Source organism: Rhinatrema bivittatum, chromosome 3 (genome assembly GCF_901001135.1).
Source record: "Rhinatrema bivittatum chromosome 3, aRhiBiv1.1, whole genome shotgun sequence".
Taxonomy (NCBI): domain Eukaryota; kingdom Metazoa; phylum Chordata; class Amphibia; order Gymnophiona; family Rhinatrematidae; genus Rhinatrema; species Rhinatrema bivittatum.
In genome coordinates this window covers 175,202,290-175,224,864 of record NC_042617.1, presented here as the reverse complement: position 1 = coordinate 175,224,864, position 22,575 = coordinate 175,202,290, and the positions used below count along the sequence as shown (strand labels likewise).

Genomic DNA, 22,575 nt, shown 5'->3' with positions numbered 1-22,575 from the left:
TCTTAAATCAGATGAAACTGGTAATAAACCTCGACAAAACAGAATTCATACACCTTGAACGTAAAAACATACATCATATACAACCAACAATCACAATCAATAATATTCAAACCGTTGAGTTAGCATTAAAAGTACGAAATCTAGGAGTAATAATCGACCCTGAGTTAAACTTGAAACAACACATCTCACTGAAAATAAAAGAAGGATATGCGAAACTAATGATCCTGAGAAGACTAAAACCTCTACTAACACTAAACAATTTTCTCACAGTTCTACAGGCAATGATCTTCGCAAGTACAGATTATTGTAACTCCCTGCTTTTAGGACTACCACAATCTACTATTCGGCCACTACAAATATTACAAAATTCAGCTGCTAGAATTTTGACTGGCAAAAAAAAGAATGACCACATTACAGGAACACTCGCCGATTTACACTGGCTTCCAGTTGAACAAAGAATACAATATAAGACACTATGTATAATTCAGAAACTAGTCCATGATGAAAAAGCAGACTGGCTCAACACTGCACTGTGCGTACATGTACCGCAAAGAAACCTGAGATCTGCTAATAAGGCTTTACTAACTGTCCCCTCTGTCAAATCAGCACACCTCACGCAAGTAAGGGAAAGAGCACTGTCACTGGCTGGCCCCGTGCTATGGAACACCATGCCACTCGAAATAAGGCTGCAGAGAAATTTGAAAATGTTCAAAACTAATCTGAAAACCTGGCTATTTAAACAAGCCTTTTACAAAGATAAAGATAAGGAGAAAAACGGTTGAATGATAAGGATGCACCAAACTAGAAGTTATTACTTTTAACCTACAAAATGCATTTTAATGTTAAATTAAAACCGCATAATATGTTCCGAACAAATAAGCTTAACTGACACACATAGTTTTTGACACTAAATTGTTACTGTTCTATGATGGCACATGGTTAATTTGTAATCTATGCCACTCATATTTTTCGTTAATGTGCCTTTTTGTAAACCGTTGTGATGGTTATCTAACTCAACAACGGTATAGAAGAGTTTATAAATAAATAAATAAAATGAATATGAGTTTATGTATGTATGTCTGTGTGGCCCTACTTCCCTCAATCCATAACAATCTCAAAAGATCCCAGGTATGGAGAAAAGGAGATATAATTTGATATTTCTACTGTTTTGAAATATTTTATTGTTTTTTGGGGGAAATATTAGAACATATTTTAATTGGATTTTTTTATTCAACAGATGTTTTAAAATATTTTATTGGTATTTGGGAAATTTTGGATATTCCATTTAACTGATTTCAAATATTTATTCTTTTTATGACTAATTTTACTATTATGATTGTTGTTTTATATTTCTTGATTTTATTTTTTAATGTTTTATGAAGAATGGTAATGTTTCTGTTTTTCCAGTTTAGTTTTTGTCAGCATGTTTATTCATACTTTCTGGTCTCTTTATTCTGTATTTGGTCAGGGTCTGTCCGTGTTCTCCGTGTGTGACTGAGGTGAGGTATTCTGCTACCTTATTATTCATCTGTAGGGATCTACACAGTCTGATGTATTCTGTTTTCCTAATAGAAAGTGTATTGGTGTTCTAGGGCCTGGTGTAATATGTGCAGTGTTGCCTTTTCATACATAAGGTTGTTAGGGTTGTTTTGGTATGGGAGGTTTACTATATAGTAAGGGTAATTCTGTTTATTCATGGCTTTCTGAGGGCCAAGCTCACACCCAGCATACATTACAAAAAGTCTAATTCCATAGGAGTTCCAAGTGTCTTTTTTGCAGTATTTTCTGGTTGGCACCATAGCGGTGCAGGTAAATTTAATATGCATGTTGTAAGTGATATTTTTGCCTCAGAAAACTGTACTTTTGAATGTTCTTTTTTTCTTGTAAAATCTGTTATAAATGCATAATTGAATTGTGTCTATGTGTGTGAAGGCTGTAAAGTTTGCCTAGGGTACCTAATATCCTTCCCATGACTATGGGTTCCATTTGGGGGGATTGTCAGTTTTTAAAAATATGGATTACTGGAGGGAGCTGAGCTTTTTTTGATGGGCCCAGGGCAGAGACGAAATGAATCCGGGGGGAGGGCAGCACAGTAATTGTTCGCATAGGGCAGCAAAAAAGCTACCACTGGCCCTGTATAGGAGGACCTGCTGTTGTGTGAGCTCCCTGCTCCTGCTCCTCCTCTGAGTGCTGTCTTGTTGCCTTGCGACAGGATGGCAGGACTGGAGCCCAGGGACTGATTTAGAGTTTTGTTGCCCTAGGCCAGTGATGGCTAACCTATGACACGTGTGTCAGAGGTGACACGCCGAGACATTTTTGCTGACACGCGCAGCGTTTCGTGGACTATTGGGAAATTTCTTTTTTTTTTATCGGCTGCGCCGACCCTTTAAAATTAGTTTTTTAGTATCCCCCCAATGCCCTCTGGCGCAGGGAGGCTTATGCGGCGCAGCGACAGGCAGATAGGCAGAGCCATGGTGAGGCTCACGTCACCACGGCCCAAAGAAAAAGATTGCGTTTAAACGCGCTGATGCTCCTCCTCCTTCCTGCCTGTGCGGCCCAGGAAGTAAACGTTGCCGGAGCCGCGTGGGCAGGAAGGAGGAGAAGCATCAGCGCGTGCAGAAGAGGAGCAGCGAGTGCAGAAGAAGAGCAGCGCGTGCAGAAGAAGAGCAGCGCCACGAATCCCAAGTCACAGCGGCCCGAGAAGAGGAAGAGTCCCGGTAGCAGGGCCACTGAGCCCAAGAAGATCAGGGCTGCTAAAGAGCCCATCCTGCGGCGACCCACGAAGAAGAGGCCCAGAGGTGAGAGAGAGGCTGAGGGTCTGTAGAGATGAGTTGAGAGATTGTGTGTGAGAGTGAGGACCTGAATGTTTGTAGAGACAGCATGTGCTTGAGCAAGACAGCATGTGGGAGTGAGAGAGAGCCTGTGTGTGTGAGAGTCAGACAGCATGTGCCAGTGAGAGACTGTGTGTATGAGAGAGAGCATGTGACAGTGAGCGCCTGTGTGTGTGTGTGAGAGAGAAATGCATGTGAGAATGAGAACCTGACTGTGTGTTTGAGGGAAGAAGATGGAGAGAAAAGAAACAGAAAAAAAGACAATATAAAAGGAATTGGCAAAAAGAAAGGGAAGGTTGAAAAAAAAAGCCTGTGACCAACCAATTAGAAAACTAAGAACAGACAGCAAAGGTAAAAAAAAATAAAAATTACTTTTTAGTGATTGCCACATGTAATCTTTGGGAATGTGCAAGAATAGCACTTTCTCTATGCGGATCTCACAATGTACGAGATCCGCATGGAGAAAATGGAAGCCCACAGGGCCTGCACAGAGGAGGCAGCAGAATGGGCTTCAGTGTCAGTATCAGCAATCGGCACCTCCCCAATAGCCACACGGCAGCAGTGACAGTGGCAGCAGAGGAATGAGAGAGGCTCTGAGGTTGCTGGCAAAAGAGAGGGGGGTCTGCCTTTAGTGAATGCTTGTGTATGAATGAGAGTCTGCCTGGGGGTGTATGTATGTGAATGCATAGGTGCCTGCCTGGGGGTCTGTGTGTGTGAGAATGAATTGATGCCTGCCTGGAGGATGGAGCGGGAGTGGTGTGAAAATGAATGGGTGCCTGCCTGGGGTTGAGTGTGTGTGTGTGTGTGAGAGAGAGAGAATGATTGGGAGATTGCCTGGGTGTGTGTGTTTGTGTGTATGTAAGGGAGCCAGTGAGTGTGAGAGCATGAGTGTGTATGAGAAAATCCAGGGGAGTAAGAATTTGGTGTGTGTGGGGAGTGGGGAGGGGGGGGAGGGAGAGAGAGTGTTTTAATTGAAGATTTAGCCAATGAAATTCAGCAACAAAAAAGTCACTAAGCAGGTAAGGTAACGAATTATTTGTTTTTGCTTTATTAATAAATACAGTACATATATTAAAATTATAACTGTGTTATTAATTAGAGCTACAAATATCACAAAATTATGGAGTTTTCTAGAAGTGACACACCACCCGAGTTATGCTCGGTTTTTTTATGAATTTTGACACACTGAGCTCAAAAGCTTGGCCATCTCTGCCCTAGGCACATTTGTTACGAATATCTCGCGGTAAAGAATTCCATAATAAAGGTGCAGCTGTAGAAAAAGCTCTTTGTCTAGTCATTTGTAAGGGAAATTTAGAGCTGGAACAGCAAGTAGGCCCTGAGACGACAATTGCAGCTCCCGTAATGGGACATGAGAAGTCAGCTGACCTGCTACGCAATAAGATTCTAAGTGCAGTGCTTTGTGTACTATAGTTAAAACTTTAAACTGAATCCTTTATTCCACTGGCAAACTTGTTACATTTGTGCCACATCACAGCCCATACTGGGCACGAACAGCTGCGTTCTGAACCAGATTCGATGCATGCAACAAGTATTTTGGCAGGCCCCAGATAAAAGTGCATTGCAGTCATTCAAATTACTTAAAACAGTGGCATGAACTGCCATCTTAAAATCTTGCGGAAATTAATATATGACACAGTGGATGGATCGAATGTAATGTAAAAATTGCTGTCTTAGCAACACTACTAATTTGAGGCTTTAAGGAGAGGGAAACATCAAGTAGCACACCCAAATTATGGGCTTCATTACTTAAAATCACTGGAACACCATTAACCTTAAAACTAAGTGTCAAAGCTGGTGGCTCAGACTTATCCAAACATAAAATATCAGTTTCATTATAATTTAAAACTAGCCCACAGCCACCCAGTTCTTAATTAAAGACATATCATGCTGAAAGCATTGTGTGCGAATACTCCTGGCAACCTACTAGAAATAAAAGCCCTGTACATCGCCGACATACATTTTGTAAGAAAAGCCCAGAATGTCCAGCAGCCCACCTAATGACTGCATATATACGTTAAATAAAGTGGCATATAATACTCCTGTGGCCCACCTGTAGCAAGGGAATACCTACCTGAGCTAGTGCTATGAAACTGGACGTGTTGCATCCTATCAGTTAAGAAAGATTGGAATCATTTCATAGCCACCCCGCCCACACCTACAGCCCTCAAGATAAGCAACAATTTAGCATGAGAAATGTTGATGATACATCCCATTGTATAAGTATTCCAGATTTCTTTATACTCCAGATTATGATAAATATCGTCCAACAAGGATAGCAACAAAGTCTCAGTACCATAAGCCCTATGAAACCCAAACAGTTCTTTGTCCAGTATTTTATTTTGTTGTAAAAAAAATGTTCAAACTGAGCAAGGGACCCACTTCTCCAACCCCTTGCTCAAGATGCAGAGGTTAGAAACAGGCCAATAATAAGATAGAGAGGCAGTGAAATCAGAACAGTTTTTCCTAATAGGCCTGACAGTGGCTTGTTTTTATAATAAAGGCATCACTCTGTCTGTAGCAATAAATTAACAAACTCAATCAAAATGTCTTCAAAAGAAGGTAGCATATTTTTTAAAATCCCAAAGGGATATGGGTTTATCTGGATAAATGCCAAGTTCTGAATATCGTTGAAACTTATCTGAATAAACGTTATCCGTGTGAGAGGCTTTTCGGTGGCATTCTGGGACAGAGCTGAGTTAGCTGATAACTTATCCAGCTAACTCCAATATTTGGAGTTTGCTGAATTAAGTTATTTAACTAACTGTGTGAGATGTGGCCAAGAGGAGGTTAAAGTTATCTGGGAACTTGAAGAGAAAAGGGCTGCAGTTTTTTAAAAATTATAATGATAGTGATACTTAACCAGATATATTTGAAGATATCCAAATAGCTAGTTATCTGGCCATACAAGGCCGGATAACTTTAGCCATGCTCTGAAGCAGGTGTAAAGTTATTCAGCTAATTTAGGACCTGATTTACTAAGGCTTTTTTCCCATTCTGTGTTTATGGGAAAAATGCTTAGTGAATGAGGCCTTTATAAATTGGCTTAGTTAGCTAGATAACTTAACTCTTCCCTAGAATACCTCTTTAATATCCGGTGGGAGTCCAATATTCAAAAGCTACATAGCCAGATAAGTAGGATTTTTCCAGCTAGCGGTGGCCGCTGAATATCTGGCTATGTTCAGCGGTTGCCACTTAGCTGGATAAGTCACTTTTCCAGCTAAGTAGTTAGCAGATAACTCAGAGGTGGGGAATGGGTAGGTCAGGATGGTACTTCTTATCTGGCTAACTTAGCCCTAAAGTGCTGATATTCAGACTGCTGATGTCCCCATATTTGGCTAAGTAGCATCAAATACAGGGATATTCAGGCATAGCCGTGCTGCTGAATATCTCATTTAAGTTAACCCAATAAGTTTTATCGGGTTAACTTAGGGGGTCATTTATCAAAGTGCTATATGGCGTTTTCGCATGCGTTAAGGCGTTTTCACATGCAAAAAATGCCTTTAACACATGCGAAAATGCCTTAACGCGTGCAAAAGCAACATAACGCTTGGTGCGATGTAAATAAGAAAAAAGGGAGGATATTTTGGCCAAGTGGGCTGGGCTAACAGTTTTGCAAACTGTATTGCACAGCTTTAACTACACCTTTCTCATTTGTGTAAAGCCATGTGATAGGGCTTTATTACATGGTGTGATGTTTTTGCAAATGCCATTTTGAGTGGTTTCAAGCTCCTGCAGAGTGTGGGAGAGGGAAAGAGAGAGACAGACTAACCAGGATGCCCTCACACTAGATAGGTATTTATATCTCTATGGGAGGCCCACCTAGTAACTCGAGGTGAGGTTTAGTTATTAGTGTAGGGGTTAGGGGCCACTTTGACATTCAAAGTGAGACATACGAACAGAACAGTGGTCTCTTGTGAAGAATTGATGACCTTTGGAGTGAGGAAATTCACCCAAAGATGAGATTTGTGCAGTGTTCTCTCAACCTAGCTTGATGGACTCTCTACCTGGGTAACATCAAGCTAGGTTGAGAGAACATTGCACAAATCTCAACTTTGGGTGAGTTTCCTCACTCTGAAGGTCATCAAATCTTCACAAGAGAGCACTGTTCTGTTCGTATGTCTTACTTTGAATGTCAAAGTGGCCCCTAACCCCTACATTAATACCTAAACCTCACCTCGAGTTACTAGGTGGACCTCCCATAGAGATATAAATACCTATCTAGTGTGAGGACATTATGGCTAGGTTCTCTCTTTCTCTCTCTCTCTGGTTATAGGAGGGCCCTGAGCTTAAACCTACTAAACATGGTCCCCCCAGTGGTTGTATGTAGGAAATAAAACAATTCTGGCACTTATCATGAAAAAGATAGCACATCACATAGGTATTAGCACAAATTGCAATATACTGCCTATTACCATAAAACACACCCCTTTTCATATCACATGCAATATTTAGTGCATTTCAATAAATCCAGGCCTTAGCTGTTTTCTTTTCAATATTGACCTCTTAGATTTTAGCTAATGATTTATCCTGCTAATATGTGGCTCAATATTCAAAACTAAAAATTCTAACTAGTTATATTCAAACATAGCTGGTTAAGTTTTTAGTTACCTATCTACATGTAGCCAGATAACTTTAGGTAAGTATATACAGTGGGATGTTTATCCTGCTGAATATAAAAGACAAGTTATCCAGCTAACTTTAGCTGGATAAGTTTCCCACTCATCGGCTTACTGAATATGGACCCCTACGTTACTGAACAGGCTTCTTCAAATACCTTGATTGAAGACAATTTATATTTGCAGAGAAAATTGAAGCATGTGGAAAAGTCTTTTAAGCTGAGAAACTTGAGGCTAGTAAGCATTCTAAAAATGAAAGGATACCCGGCTTTGATTTATTTAAGAGAGATTTGTTAGAAGACCTGTGTGTCCCTAGCGAGTCACTGCCACTAAACTTAGACATATTATTTGCCAATCTCTTTGGTGAAGCTTAAATCTACTTTGGTGAACGATAATACTTTACCCTCAGTTCTGGTTAGTCTCTTTGATAAGGGAAAGAAAGTTTCACAGTTGCTGATGGTGAAAGATATATTTATTTTTCTTGCAGATTCAACATCTAGAACAATGTTTCTGGTTACATTTGCTTTAGATGCTGACAGAGACTGAGTTAAGAAAATGTTTTTTTAATGTAGAGAAAGTTTCTAGATAGCATTACAATGTCTCCCACAGGGGTTCCCAAACTCAGTCCTTGAGGAGCCTCTTCTGCACTGAGATATTCCTTTAAATATCATATAATTTATAAGCAAACCCAATATGCGTTTTTTTTGACCCTGAGCAGTTGTCTTCTTTTATGAATATATATATAAAACTACTAAATCTCAAAGCAAAACTTCTATTCAAAAATCAATTTTATATACCATATCTGGAATTCATGTATTCATGAGAGATGGGAGGAAAGGACCTCAGAAATACAGACATATCTTGTTGCATGAACTTAGTATGTCATGGTTCATTATAATCATCGCTCGAAAACCTCCATCCTTCCTATGATCTTTAAACAGTCCTCATTTAACTTTATTATCTTCTTATTTTCTCTTAATATCTTAAGAACATAAGAACATAAGAAAATGCCATACTGGGTCAGACCAAGGGTCCATCAAGCCCAGCAGCCTGTTTCCAACAGTGGCCAATCCAGGCCATAAGAACCTGGCAAGTATCTTAATCCGTATTTTAAATAAAAAACGGAAACTTGTCTTCACAACTCAACAACTCTTTTTCATTTTTTCATTTTCTCTTTAAAAAAAGATAGGAACTTATCTTTTATGAAACAATCCCCTGCGTTTCCCTTCAAACGCTAAAGGTTTTAATGTGATGAGATCATGAGGAGAGATCAGAGATGTGCTGTGGTTCAGGCTGACTCACAGCCTGGTAATACAGACCCTGAAGGGCTGGCTAAAGCCTTCACTGCTGAGACAGGGGAATTCAAAGTTAGGGCCATGTACTTTTTCATCCACAAATCTGCCAGTCCCCAGGTTCTTTTACCTCCTTTTTCTATTTTCAAATATGTATAGGAACATTTAATCACACACGCAATAAGAACAAGCAAAATATATTAAAATAAAATCTACATAATCTAGAAGAATGTTGTAATAAAAAATACATAAAGTCACAAGCAAAAATTAAAAAAGAGAGCTCAACGTGGAAATTTTAAATCATTTGTAGCTTAAGAAAAGAGAACAAGGGAACATATTATTAGCAATTACTGATATACTCCAAAGCACACGAATCTCTCAATCTAGGCCATGGCGCTGCTCCAGAGTGAATGATTCTGGATTCCAGGCAAGACTGTTCCGCCCTGAAGCCACCTGACAGGCGAAATGATTGGCCAATGTCGGCGGCTTGTGTCTGGATACTTTTAAGCGTCTGGAGGGAACTGCAGAGGACTGTCACATAAAAGATAAGTTCCCAGTGGCGGTTTGTGCCCGGACATCTTTAGAGGTTAAAGGGAAACACAGGGGATTGTTTCATAAAAGATAAGTTCCTATTTTTTTTAAAGAAAAAAATGAAAGAGAGTTGTTGGATTGTGAAGACAAGTTTCCGTTTTTTTAATTTAAAATACGGATTAAGATATTAAGAGAAAATAAGAAGATAATAAAGTTAAAGGAGAACGGTTTAAAGATCATAGGAAGGATGGAAGTTTTTGAGCGATGATTATAATGAACCATGACATACTAAGTTCGTGCAACAAGATATGTCTGTATTTCTCAGGTCCTTTCCTCCCATCTCTCATGAATACATGAATATAAAATTGATTTTTGAGTGGAAGTTTTGCTTTGGGATTTATTATTTCTTTCTTTCACTGGCCCATCTTTTTGGTTTGAGTATATGTAAAACTACACCAGAATCTGAAATATTGCCTTGCTCATCTTCATCTTTCCCAGCATTTGAACTAAATGTAAATTGTTCCTTTATTTTTTGTGTTTTCTTTGCCATGGCCCACATTAAGAGATTCGTGTGTTTTGGAGTATATCAGTAATTGCTAAGAGTATGTTTCCTTGTTTACTTTTCTTAAGCTACAAATGATTTAAAATTTCCACGTTGAGCGCTCTTTTTAATTTTTGTTTGTGACTTTATGTATTTTTTATTACAACATTCTTCTAGATTATGTAGATTTTTAAAAAAATATTCTGCTTGTTCGTATTGCGCGTGTGATCAAATGTGCCTATAATGTGTCTATGCCTATTTGAAAATAGAAAAAGGAGGTAAAAGAACCTGGGGGCTGGCAGATTTGTGGATGAAAAAGTGCATGGCCCTAACTTCGAATTCCCCTGTCTCAGCAGTGAAGGCTTTAGCCAGCCCTTCAGGGTCTGTATTACCAGGCTGTGAGTCAGCCTGAACCACAGCGCATCTCTGATCTCTCCTCATGATCTCATCGCATCAAAACCCTTTACATCTGGTAACAGCATCAGACCCTTGTTAACACATGCATGTCATGAGTGCAGTCCCTGTGGTTTGTAGGGTATGACGCACGTAGCTTCTGAGATGCCTGTGTCTCGAGGCTGACTCGCTGGTGCCCGTGATTAGTCTCAGTGGGCAGCAGTTCAGGGGCCCCGTCGGAGCTGTGCGTCTTCATGCTGCCCCCTTTGGCAACCTGGGTTTTTTAAAGCCTTGGCGCAGATATCAAGTGAAATGAGTCCGTCCGATGGTCTGCATCGTTTTTGTTTTTGGCACAGTCATCAGGCTGTTGAAGAGAGAACTATGTTCGTAGATTCACAAGAGGAGGCTTGCACAGCACCTGCCTTTGATCGGATGGGAGCTGATAGTCACGCGTGGTCTTCAGCACTGGAAATGAATAAATAGTGAAATCCCAGTGAACTAAAGATGATTCATTCAGTTGACAGCAGCCACAAAAATGTTGTTTTGTTTTTAAAATAATACTGTGAGATTGCAATGAGCTAGTCTGGTGCATTAGTAGCTGTCCAAATGTGACCTAGAGCAGGAATTAAAGGAGAACTTTGGGGTTTTTAAAATATGCTTTTCAAAGTATGTTTTTAATGATTTATCTAGTCAATTGTAAACTTATAGCTGACACTGTACTCTCACACAGACTGTGACATACTGATCATCAACTCATTCTTTCTTTGGTATGTATGAAACCAATACAGAACAAACAATGATGTTATAATTAGCTGTATAAACGTTGTTTCATGATAATATGATGAGCTGAGCCCCTTCCCTCCTCTGACTCCCCCACCAACCTATTTTTACTCTCTGTATGGTTGCTTACAAGATGACAGATTGGGGTGACTAATGGTCCCCTTGCTGGACTACAGACTTAATTCTTTTGGGAGTAGAGGAGTAGCCTTCGTGGTTAGAGCTGCTGGCAGCAGGGAAGCTAGGGTTCAGATCCTGCTAATGCTCCTCATGACCCAGAGCGAGTCACTTCACTTTCTGTTGCTTCAAGTACAAACTGAGGGGCTTCTCTACTAATGGTTTCACCCCAATTTGTGTCTATGAGAAAAATGCTTCCTTAGCATTAAACTAGGAGCCTCTTCTGATATTTAAAGGAATATCTCTTCTGAGATATTCCTTTAAATATCGTATAATTTATAAGCTAACCTCAATTATTAAGCATTTTTCCCCCATAGACACAAGGACGGTAACCTTGATTCCGGTGCGTGGGCGCACCTGTACGCACGTATGCCAGCTTGAGCCAAAAGACGCGGCCATTTTATAACATTACGTGTGTATATATACGCGCATGGTATAAAATAGGCCGAACGCGTGTACATATGCGCACAATTTTATATGGATGGGCGCGTGTTCTTGCAAATGCCACCTGTAGCATGTGAGGGAATTTTATAAGGGACGCGCGCCGAAGCCATTGCTAGTTTTCCCAGTTTATTCCCAGTTCACCCAGTTAAAGGATAGGACTTCCAAACCTCCCTAGGTTATTAGCCTCTCTTCCCTTAAACCCCGCTAACTAGCCTAGTTTTTTTTTGTTTTATTTCTTACACGCCATCCCTAGCAGTAGTAAAGTTACGCAGCAGGGGACCCTGGCGCATGCTCGTGCACATAAACACATACGCGCATATTTCATGTTAAAGTCCTGGAATACCATGTCCTGCCCTTGCCAAGCCCAGACCACGCCCATGCCCCACCCATTTTTGGGCTTTCTCACTTGTGTGCGTACAAGGAGATATGCGCATGCACGGGCGGCTTTTAAAATCCGCTCGACGTGCGCCGTCCAAACATACTCGCGTATCTTCCGGTTTTGGTGCACTCTAGGCTTTAAAAATTCACCTAAGAATGGGAGAAAAGCCTTAGTAAATCAGGCCCTTGGATAGTAAATCCTCTGGGGTACCTGACCCCAGACATACCTGAATGTAATTTGCCTTGAGCTACCAGAGAAAGGCATGAGTGTAATATATATTAAAAAAAACAAAACAAGCAGATGGAAGAGAAATTTCTGAGTAAACTCCCCAGTGCCAGTCTTCAACCAGCAGTGGATGTTCCAGTAATGCAAAACACCTTCCCTCCCTCTCAGAGCACATCAGCTCTGCAATGCACTCACCCCACGATCCCTGCCAGACAGGAGATTTGAATCACAGCGCAAATCCCATGACTGTTGTTGTTTTAGCATTTATGGAGCTTCCCATACCAGACTGCTTTTCAATAAAACACATACAGTTAGGAGCCCTTGCTAAGAGAGCTTAGTCTATGTGTGTAGCTGAGAGTGTGAGAGATGAAGTGACTTATTCAAGCTCACAGAGTGTCAGTGGCAGAAGCAGGAATTGAACCCATGTCGCCTGCTTCTCAGTCCCTTATTCTAACCAGTGGACTTTTAGACTTCAGCGTTGAATGACTTTTATCTCAGCCTCTGTCTGCTTTCTGTTAAACACAGATTAATGCACATTTCTCACAAAAGCATCAACAGTTATGTCACTGATGACCTAATAGCAGTTTTGCTATAAGGAAGAAACAGGCCTGATTCTTGGTCCCAGATCTTGCCAGCAGGAACTGGGAGCACAATGGAGGTAACATTTATTTATTTACGAGTTTATAAACCGCAGATCCAAAGGTCTATGCAGCATACATGTTAAAACACAAACATAAAAGTCAAAACATAAAAAACATAGAATAGTAATAGAAAACAAATAAACTAGAATGTAAATAAGCATTCCTAGCCCCTAAGGAGAGTATAAGCAGGGTCCCCAGTCTCCCGTGATTGTGCAGCCGTGGTAAGGGCTGCAAAATCCCGCCCTTGCTGTGAAATTGAACAATCTTGGCCAAACTGCTGCAGCAGACTAGGGTCCCTCTCAGAAACATAAGCATTGGCGGCAGTGGAACAGCACATTTCCTCTCTCCTGTCTGCCCCAGAAGAGAAACATTGTTGGCAGTGGAAGGTACAATTCTCCCTCTACTCTCCAGCTCCAGAACCCCTCACTGATCGGTTCCTGTTGCATCCAATTAGGAGGAGGAGGAGGATGGCAATCTTGCGGAGCCTCCAGCACATCTCCCCTCCTCCCCTGCCGGGGCCTGAATGGCACACTGATCCACGTGATTCAAAGCACAGCGTTTGGGTTCTGGCAGGAGAGGTGGCACTGCAAGGCTCCCATCCTCCCATCCTGTTCTTCCTGTTTGGCTACCAAAGAAGCCGGTGATTGAGAGGGACCGGAGGAAGCAAAGAGGGAGTGAATCGGGGGATTGTAGAGGGCGTGATCAAACCAACCAAGGATTGCAGTGGGCGGGGGAGTTAGTGACCCATGGGGAGGGGAGGGTGAACCAGGGTAAGGGAGGGGCTTGTGGGGTAGAGAGAGATGGAGTGAACCGGGGTGAGTGAGGGATTTGTGAGGGCAGAACCAAGGTGAGTGAGGGGTTTGTGAAGGGGGAAGAGAGGGAATTAGGGTGAGTGAGGGGATTGGGTTGGAGGAGGAAATTAAAGAGGAAGGAATCAAAGGGGCTTTGGAAGGGGAATAAGAGAACAAGGGGATAGGGGTGTGATTGGGGGTACTGTGGCTTCCTTTCTTCCTTCTCTACCCATCCCTATATCTTTCCTCCTCCTTTTCCACCTCAATCCCTACTCCATTTCCACTCCTCCCTTTCTTCCCGTCTTTCTATCACTGATTCCCGCTCATGATCCCTTTCCTCCCCTCCCTCTTTTCCTCTCTTTATCCTCCCTAAATCCCCCATCCTCTCCCTCTGACCTCCTCCATCTCTTATCTCTTTACCTCTCCTGCTAAAAATTCCTTCTTCATTTCCTTCCTCTGCAATCTCCCTTTGTCCCATTCTCAGACCCCTTCCTCACCTTTTTTCCCCAGTTCCAATCACTAAGATTCCTTTTCTTCTAATAAAGAACCAAATTAACTGGACACAGAAATGTCAGAAAATGATTGTATTTGTAGAAAGTAAAAAAAAAAACAACATAATCTAAATTGCAAATATATGGAAATTAGCCACAGAATTGCTGCAGAATTTTGAAAAATCTGCCACAGAATTTGCCGTTTGCCACAGAATTGTGTAATAGCTCCATCTGCTGGCCATGCTCAGGTTGTATGGAAAGAAGCCTGGCGTTTGACCTTTAGCCTCTGGCATATAAAATGATTTCTGCAATGGCAAAGCTAAAGAAGGAAAATCATAGGAAGGGAAAAAGTATGGAAGATGTGAAAGAAAGAAACAAATAGGATGAGGTCCTCCAGTTGAACCTGTTCATTTGTTGTTTATTTGAAAAATAATTTCAACTAGGCAGCTGCTAGCTTTTGAACCTTCAAACAGAAATGAGAACGCTTAATCATGCTGGCAAATTGGATGATCTAGCATGTCAATTATTAATAAATATGAGATCAGGACGTTGCTAGAGGGACGATGCATTTGTATATTGAAGTTTTCCCAGATGATTTTGTTTTAAAAATAAGCTTTCTCCAAGGACAAACAGGATGGTAGTTCTCACACAAGGGTGACATCATCAGATGGAGCCCAGCGCAGAAAACTTTTGTCAAAGTTTCTAGAAACTTTGACAGATACACTGAGCATGCCCAGCATGTCACTGTCCACGTGGGGTCCTTTTTCAGTCTCTCTTTTTCCGTGACACTGAAGCCTCATGGCTGTGGAGCTCGTGCTCTTTCTGTGTGGAAAACTAATCTTCCAGTTCTTCCCGAGTCCTGTCAGGTCCTCTGCACTTTCAGGGGTTTTTTCAGGCACTGCGGTAAGTTTTTCTCATAGTTTGAGGTCGATTACCGATGGTTCAGCCTCCCGGTGGCTGCCGGTCATTGACAGTGTGCCGCGTTCTTTTTCCCATGGAGTCATCCGGCTTCCGCCATTGCCCCCAGTGCCCCCTGACTATGTCCATCATGGGCCCTCATGAAGTCTGTGTCTTGTGCCTGGGGACATTACATGATATCCGTGGCTGCGATCTTTGTATCCATGTGACCCCCAAAGGCCTTCGGGTGCGCCTCAATAAAAATTAAAACTTGTTTGGTGCCAAAAAGTCAGAACCATTGACATCCACCTCAGGGACTTTGTCGCTGAAGGATAAAGAGGTCTCTGTTATGACCCTCTTGGTGTCTCCTCTGCTACTGGTGACCAGCTTGGAAATAGATGTGGGGCACTGGCTGAGATCGGTTTCTTCTCGTTCCATATCTGGATCCTCACCATCTCCCTTGGCTCTGGGGAAAGACTGGGCCGAGCATTGAGAAAAGTCAAGGAAACATTGTCATAGGCCCTCGTCGTTGCAGGCGTTGGACCATGAGAAGGCATCGGCACTGTCCGTGCTGCCCCCGAAGTGGTTTCGTGCCGAGGAAGCCTCACCTTCCATGCAGCCTGAAGGACCATGGCGATCCCCACGAGGCCGGTGGAGGGTACAGATCCTCCCCATGGTTCCGGGGTCAATCTAGTTTCGCCGCCTCCTCCTCCTCTAACTGTCATGTCCTCAGCAGCCTTCAAGGAGGAGTTGGAGAGATGTGTGCAGCTGGCAGTTGGCCGGGCCCTGTGGAGCATTGAGCCGCCGATTTCACCAGGACCACTGCCACCGAAGCCGACTCCAATGGTGCTTGCACCTTTGTTGGAGGGGCTGGACCTGCTGCTCGGTGTCTTGCCGACGCAGCCTGCCCCGATGCTCCGAGTCCCTCGTTAACAAAGGGAGCATCAATGCAGCCTCCACCGGAGGCGGTCCCGGTGAATGACTCCTCTGATGAGAAGGGACCATCGGGGTTGATGGCGCCATTGCTGTGCAAGGCACCCCGACCAGTGCTAGCCTTCCCGGAACGTTCAGGTTCAATGCCATTGGAGCTGCTGATTCCCTCGGTGCTCCCGGTGCTTTTAGGGCCTTCGGTGCTTGTGCATCCTCCGGCCTCCGGTTCCAGCAGTGCCTTCAGGGCCCGCTCCGGTGCCCTTGGTACCTCTGAAACCATCGGGGTCTTGGCACAAAACCCCACTGGGGGCTCAACCTCAAGTGTCTCCAGGCACACAGAGCGAGGAAGATGCCCCTTATGATCCTTCGGCAGGAGAGGTGACCCTCTGCTCAACGTAGGACTCGGAGGACTTGCCTTCCAAGCCCTCTTCCCCTGAGGAGAAGCGTAAGTCCCCACTTGAGGATTTAACCTTTGCTGGGTTTGAGAGAGCCATGGCAGAATCAGTGCCATTTCAGCTCTTGATGGAGCAGGATTCTAGGCACAAGATGCTAGAGGTCCTACAATTTGTAGATGCTCCTAAAGAAGTGTTCGCTGTGCGCGACATCTTTAAGAAGTTGGTCGTCTGGCTTTGGGAGCGCCCCATCTCCATCCTACCAGTGAACCGGAAGACTGATGTTGTCTATCTGGTCCAACCCACCACAGGATTTAAATGCCGTCAACTTCCAAAACATTCGGCAGTGGTGGAATCTGCCTTTAAAAAAAAGCAACGAGGTTGTGTACTCATGCCTCGGCTCCTCCAGGTCATGAGACAGGGCCCTTGATGCTCTGTGAAGGAGGGTCTTCCAGAATTCCATGTTGGCAGCCAGCTCTATATGAGACAATACTTCAGAAACCTCTGGAAACAAGTCCAGGATCTGGTGACTATCTCCCACAGCAGTCTCAGGAAGATTTCCAGAAGGTGATTCAACAAGGCCTGGAATGTGACAAACATGAAGTCCGCTCGGCGGCATACAATGTGTTTGAAACAGCGGTGAGAGTGGCAGTGCCTGGCACTGGGGCTCAACACATTGCCTGGCTCCGTGCCTCAGACCTTCACCCTGAAATACAGGACCGTCTGGCAGACCTACCCTATACTGGAGAGAATCTCTTTGGAGATAAGATCAAAGAAGCGGTAGCACAGCTAAAGGACTACCATGAAACCCTTCAACAGTTGTCTGCCAGTACTTCGGACCCTCAGTCCTCGGGCAAAAAGCCACCCCAGCAATCCTCAAGATGCCATTTTTACAGGCCGAAGAAGTATTACCCGCTGGCTGCTAGAGTGAGACCCAATCGAGCACCGACTAGGCCAAGAGCAAGGCAGCCACACACCCCTCGACTGCACCCGGCCCCACAGCAAAGCCCCATCACGGAGTTTTGACTGGTGGCAAGGGAGTTTAAGCCAGCAATCTGTACCCCTGAAGAATGACCCTCCAGTGGGGGGCTACCTACAACTTTTTGCCAACCAGTGGTTTTCAGTCACCTCTGACCAGTGGGTCCTATCCATCGTTTGGCAAGGGTACAGATTGACTTTCCAACGGACTCCTCCACAATCTCTCCTGTGTCCCCTGTTGAGATTCACAGCAAACCAGCTTTGGCTAGAGCTTTCCACACTCTTAATGGCTCGAGCAGTTGAACCAATGCCACCAAGTAAGCAGGGTGACAGGTTTTACTCCAGGTATTTCCTGATTCCCAAGAAAACCAGTGGCCTTCACCCCATTCTAGATCTAAGAGCGTTGAACCGTTTTCTTGTCAGAAAAAAATTCAAGATGGTCTCATTGGGAACTCTAATCACCCTCTGGGGACTGGCTTTTCTCTCTCGATCTCAAAGACACGTATGCCCATATTGCCATTTCTCCTTGCCATCAGAAGTATCTCCACTTCCTGGTAGGGAAGGAACACTATCAGTATCGGATGATGCCTTTCGGCCTCGGCCGCTAGGCATCTTCACAAAATGCCTAGCGGTAGTGGGGGCTTATCTCAGGAGACAACGAGTACATATCTTCCCGTACCTCGATGATTGGCTCATCAAGGGCAATTCCAGGCAGGGAACTTTGCATTCTCTGCAATCCACCATATGAGCCCTGGAGAGCCTGGGATTTCTAATCAGCTACACAAAATCCTAGCTTCTTCCATCACCACAGTTGGACTCAGATCCTGTGTCTTTTGGGGCATATGGCAGCAACAGTGCATGTCATGCCTTTTGCTCAACTGCACATGCGCAGAGTGCAGTGGACATTGTGCTGTCAGTGGTGCCAAGCCACCCAGGACCTCCAAACTCGCATCTTAGTCACTACACCACTTTGGCAATCGTTTTTCCAACCTAGAGAGGGGAATGCCTTTCCAGGTCTCTCAGCCTCAGATTGTTTTCACTACAGATGCGTCTCACATGGGTTGGGGGGGGGGGGGGGGGGGGGAGAGCCCATATTGCAGACCTCTTCACCCATGGCCTATGGCCTTGCAGGGGCAGCATCTCCAGATCAATTTCCTGGAGCTCCAGGCAATTTGGTACGCCATTTGGGCATTTCAGAATCCCTTGACCAACAAGGTAGTTCTGGTCCAAACCGACAACCAAATGGCAGTGTGGTACCTGAACAAGCAGGGGGAATAGGCTTGTTCCACCTCTGCCAATAAGCGGTACAGATCTGGTCCTGGGCTCTCTTGCAGGGCATTGTCCTCCAAGCCATGTACTTGCCAGGGGCAGAAAACATCCTGGTGGATTCATTGAGCCGGACCTTCCACCACCACAAATGGTCCCTGAAACAGGAGGTAGCGAATCGCATCTTCCGCCTGTGGGGAACCCCAGACATAGATCTGTTTGCTTCACTTAACAACTAGAAAGAAGATCGATTCTGCTTCCTGATCATGGGGGGGGGGGGGGGGGGGCAGTTTTGGATGCCTTCACGCATCACTGGGGCACTGACCTCCTGTATGTGTATCCTCCGTTGCCACTAGTTTTGAAGACCCTCCTGAAACTTCAACAGGACTAAAGCACCATGATCCTGATCCCACCTTACTGGCCACATCAGATCTGGTTCCCGCTTCTGCAGGATCTATCCTCACAGCCTCCAGTTCGGCTGGAGACCTTCTCTGGACCTGATCACACAGGATTAGGGCAGGCTGTGCCACCTCAACCTCTGAGATCCCTTACAGTATGGATGTTGATCAAGTGACCCTGCAGAGCCTTGGCCTTTTGGACGGAGTGTCTCAAGTCCTGGTGAGCTCCTCTCTTCCTGTAGATCTCATTGAGATGGTGGTGAACACACCTGATTGGTGCCACATATCTTCTCCGCACTTCCCATACTCCTTCTCCCTGGGAATGAATGATAATTCATCCCTCCTCAAGGAAAGTTATGATGCCATGGTTCTCTCTCTGTGAGAGACACCCTTCCTCAAGATTCAAGATGTTAGCAAAAGGATGAGGCCCTGGGCCCTAGGGTACTTAGGTAAAACAAACTTCTTCTTAAAAAAAAAAAAAAAAGGAAACCAAAACAAGCGGCAGGAAGAGTGGACAAAACCTCCTCTTCCCAAAAAGGTTTCCAAAATCCCTAGCAATAAGTAGGGAAAGGCACCCTGCCTTCTTTACTTAACCCAGTTCTTAATCCTAGAGATCCCAGGGTCCTTCCCTAGAAAAAGAAAGCAAAAAGGCAGCAGCAAAAGAACACGCTGTCTCTAGGAGGCTCAGCTCAAAAATCCACAACTTAAGATGGTGGTACAGGGTTATAGAGCTAAGGAGCTCACCATTTCAGGCTCCTCTAGATATATTTAGCATCAGCTAACACAGCAATACATTTACATGGAAATCGAATAAGGCAAGTGGCCCTTAGGGCCAAAGCATCAGAATGCGAGAGAGAAATTTCTTCCTTTGTTCCTGTGTTGGCCTAGCTAAATCTTGGAAAATCCAAACTTTTTGCCCTTCAAATAATACTTGATGGTTGCGAAAATACAAGCAAAGTACATAAGTCTGATCCTGAGGAAACACAAAAATTACTAACAAAGTAATTCTAGAAAATACTTCATCGGTGGATCTCTACAGATCCAGACAAATAGATCCAGGCATCCACTAGTCCTCCTCCTACTGCTGTCCCTCCAACTGTCTCCCCAACAGGAAGATAAAAGCTCTTACTGATAGGAGGGAAATTCACCTCAGGAATGTGCAGAAACCTTTTTAAGATAAGACTTGAAAAGTTCCAGCAGAGAGAGAAGATTTAACTACAGGAAAATTTAATATATATAAATAAAGGGATCTAGCAGAGTGTTCCAGTTTCTCCAACCTATGATACACCACTTGTTGATGGATCAACCCTGTGTGGACCATTCTCAGCTGCATAATAGAAGCCTCCATTGCACTAATTCTGTTCTCACAGAGTCCACCCTAACTTCCTGAACTTGAAACTGGGAGTGGATATCCACAGTAAGCAGGGCCAATGAGTAAACTGTCTGTTCCAGCGAGGCCATAGCACTCTATATATTATCCAGATTAAAACAGGAGGTGTAATCAAAAGAACTCTGACTTTGAGCAGTTCTAGGAGAACTGCAAAATCTCTTCCTTAATTCATGCCAAGACAGCCAGCTCCTGGCTCCAATTCCCACTGTCTCCTTACCCACTACTTCCCTTCCATCCCATCAGTTCCATTGAGATTTGGCATTAGGATGCCCTCAGATGAGGCAGCCCGGGCCTCACTTGCAGGGTGCAGCTCCCTGCCAGTACTCGCGCTGGTTGCATCAGCACCACTTGACCATCAAGGTTCAACAAGACAGCAGCCTCCAGCAAGCTGGCCACCCCAGCATTAGCAGCTCCGGTTTCTGATAGGTAGTAACAAAAGTAAAGCTAAGGCATGCTCCATAATGGAAGTCTGACGAAGCTGCAACTTTAAGGAACTGGAGGGCTTCCTATTCATTGACCCCTTGCACTTCCCTATCAAACAAGCAAAAGAAAACACTTGACAGTGACCCTAAAAAAAGGCAATTCAGGAGCTTGTGCACATATGTTCCATCTAGAACTGCTATACTGGAATCCCCCCTCACCCATGTACCTTATAATTATGCAGACTACTGGAAAGTTGCCCTCATGGTGTAATACCTGTTTCAGTTCTGGGAAGCATATGTGCATATCAGAAACTTTCACATCTATTTCAGAATTGGTAATTAGCTCCCTCATGTGTATTCAGTTTAGGGTTCATTGACATCAGAGTTTTTAAGACATTCACAGGGGATCAAGAGGTAAATTAAACCTGAAGAATGTACTTGTAGACCTTTCTTGTTTCTTTCTTCTGTTAAATGCAGCCCAACTACTGTTCTTATGCTGATAAGACTTGCAGTTGTGACACCCAGTAATTAATGTGAGGTTCCTTTATATCATTACACTATGCAACATGGAGTGTAGAAATTCAACCTAGATTAAAAACATCCAAAAGGAATGCCATGAGAACCAGCTTTAAATGTTTATTTCTGGCTTAAATTAGTACAAGCCCTGATTACTGTGATCTTAATAAGAAAAGCAAATTTAAAAGAAGAAAAGAAATCACCGTATGAACAGAAAAGCATGGCTTCACTGAATAGCAAAAAAAACTGGCAGCATTTTAGAAGCAATACTGACAAATACAGCAGAAATTGCCTTTTGAGGGACACAGAAAATAAGATGGCAAAAACATACAGAATGGTTTAGATGAAATGATCTGGCTGTGCTACTGAATCAAAGATGCTGGATGAAAGACTGTGGATATGGGGCAAGCTGTGAACTAATCTTGATTTTGGAATTAGGATGGGTTCATGATTTGTTTGTTTTTCTATGAGTAATTTAACTGTTTAGGTTTACCACCTTCTGCATTTACCAGGCATAAGGGATTATATAGCAGACAGACAAAATTCTTGTGTGTCTTTTTTTAGGGTGATTGATTTCTGGTAGCCATATTGAATTTGAAAAAAACAAAACCAAACCCTTGAATCTTGGTACCCTTTGATACCTTTTCAAAAGACCAGCCAAAACAAATGATGTGGTAACAAATGAGCTTTTAAGACCACACAAGTCCCTTCTTCAGATGGATGCAGCTATCACAGCACCTTTTTGGGTTGGTCCTTCAAAGAAGTATCACAGCTTGTAAAAACCCCAGTTTTATTTATTTAAGAGTATAGTAGGTTCCACATGAGTGTTGTTTTACATTTCAAGGAGAGGAGTCCTGTTAACATCTGTTTGTAATGGAAGTGGGATGAACTTTGCCTTTCTTTTAACATGCTATGGATGTCTCCTGTGTTTCAACTAGCTTTCCCTTCTATAAGACAGAATAATCCATGGCAGGCATGCATTCAGTTTTGATTATCACTAAGCTCTGGAGGAAGGGAAGTTGATCTCTCTTGGATGCATCTTAGTAATGTTTTGACTGATTGTAGACCATTCTTCTCCCCAGTGTTGCATTGCCCATATTAAGCTCCATAGCATGGTTCAGGTTATGAATTACAGATCTCAGCAAGAGGTCTCTCTATTTGTTTAACTCTTATAAATTGAGATCTGTTCATGTTTGCAGTTGTGATTTCTCTCTTTGAGACATTTTTCAATAAGGG

General features: G+C 43.4%; 1 protein-coding gene across 1 annotated transcript in view; it reads left to right on the top strand.

Annotated features, from left to right (window-relative positions):
* KIF26B (kinesin family member 26B) overlaps positions 1–22,575 on the top strand; it is a 905,724-nt gene that overhangs the window by 386,869 nt on the left and 496,280 nt on the right.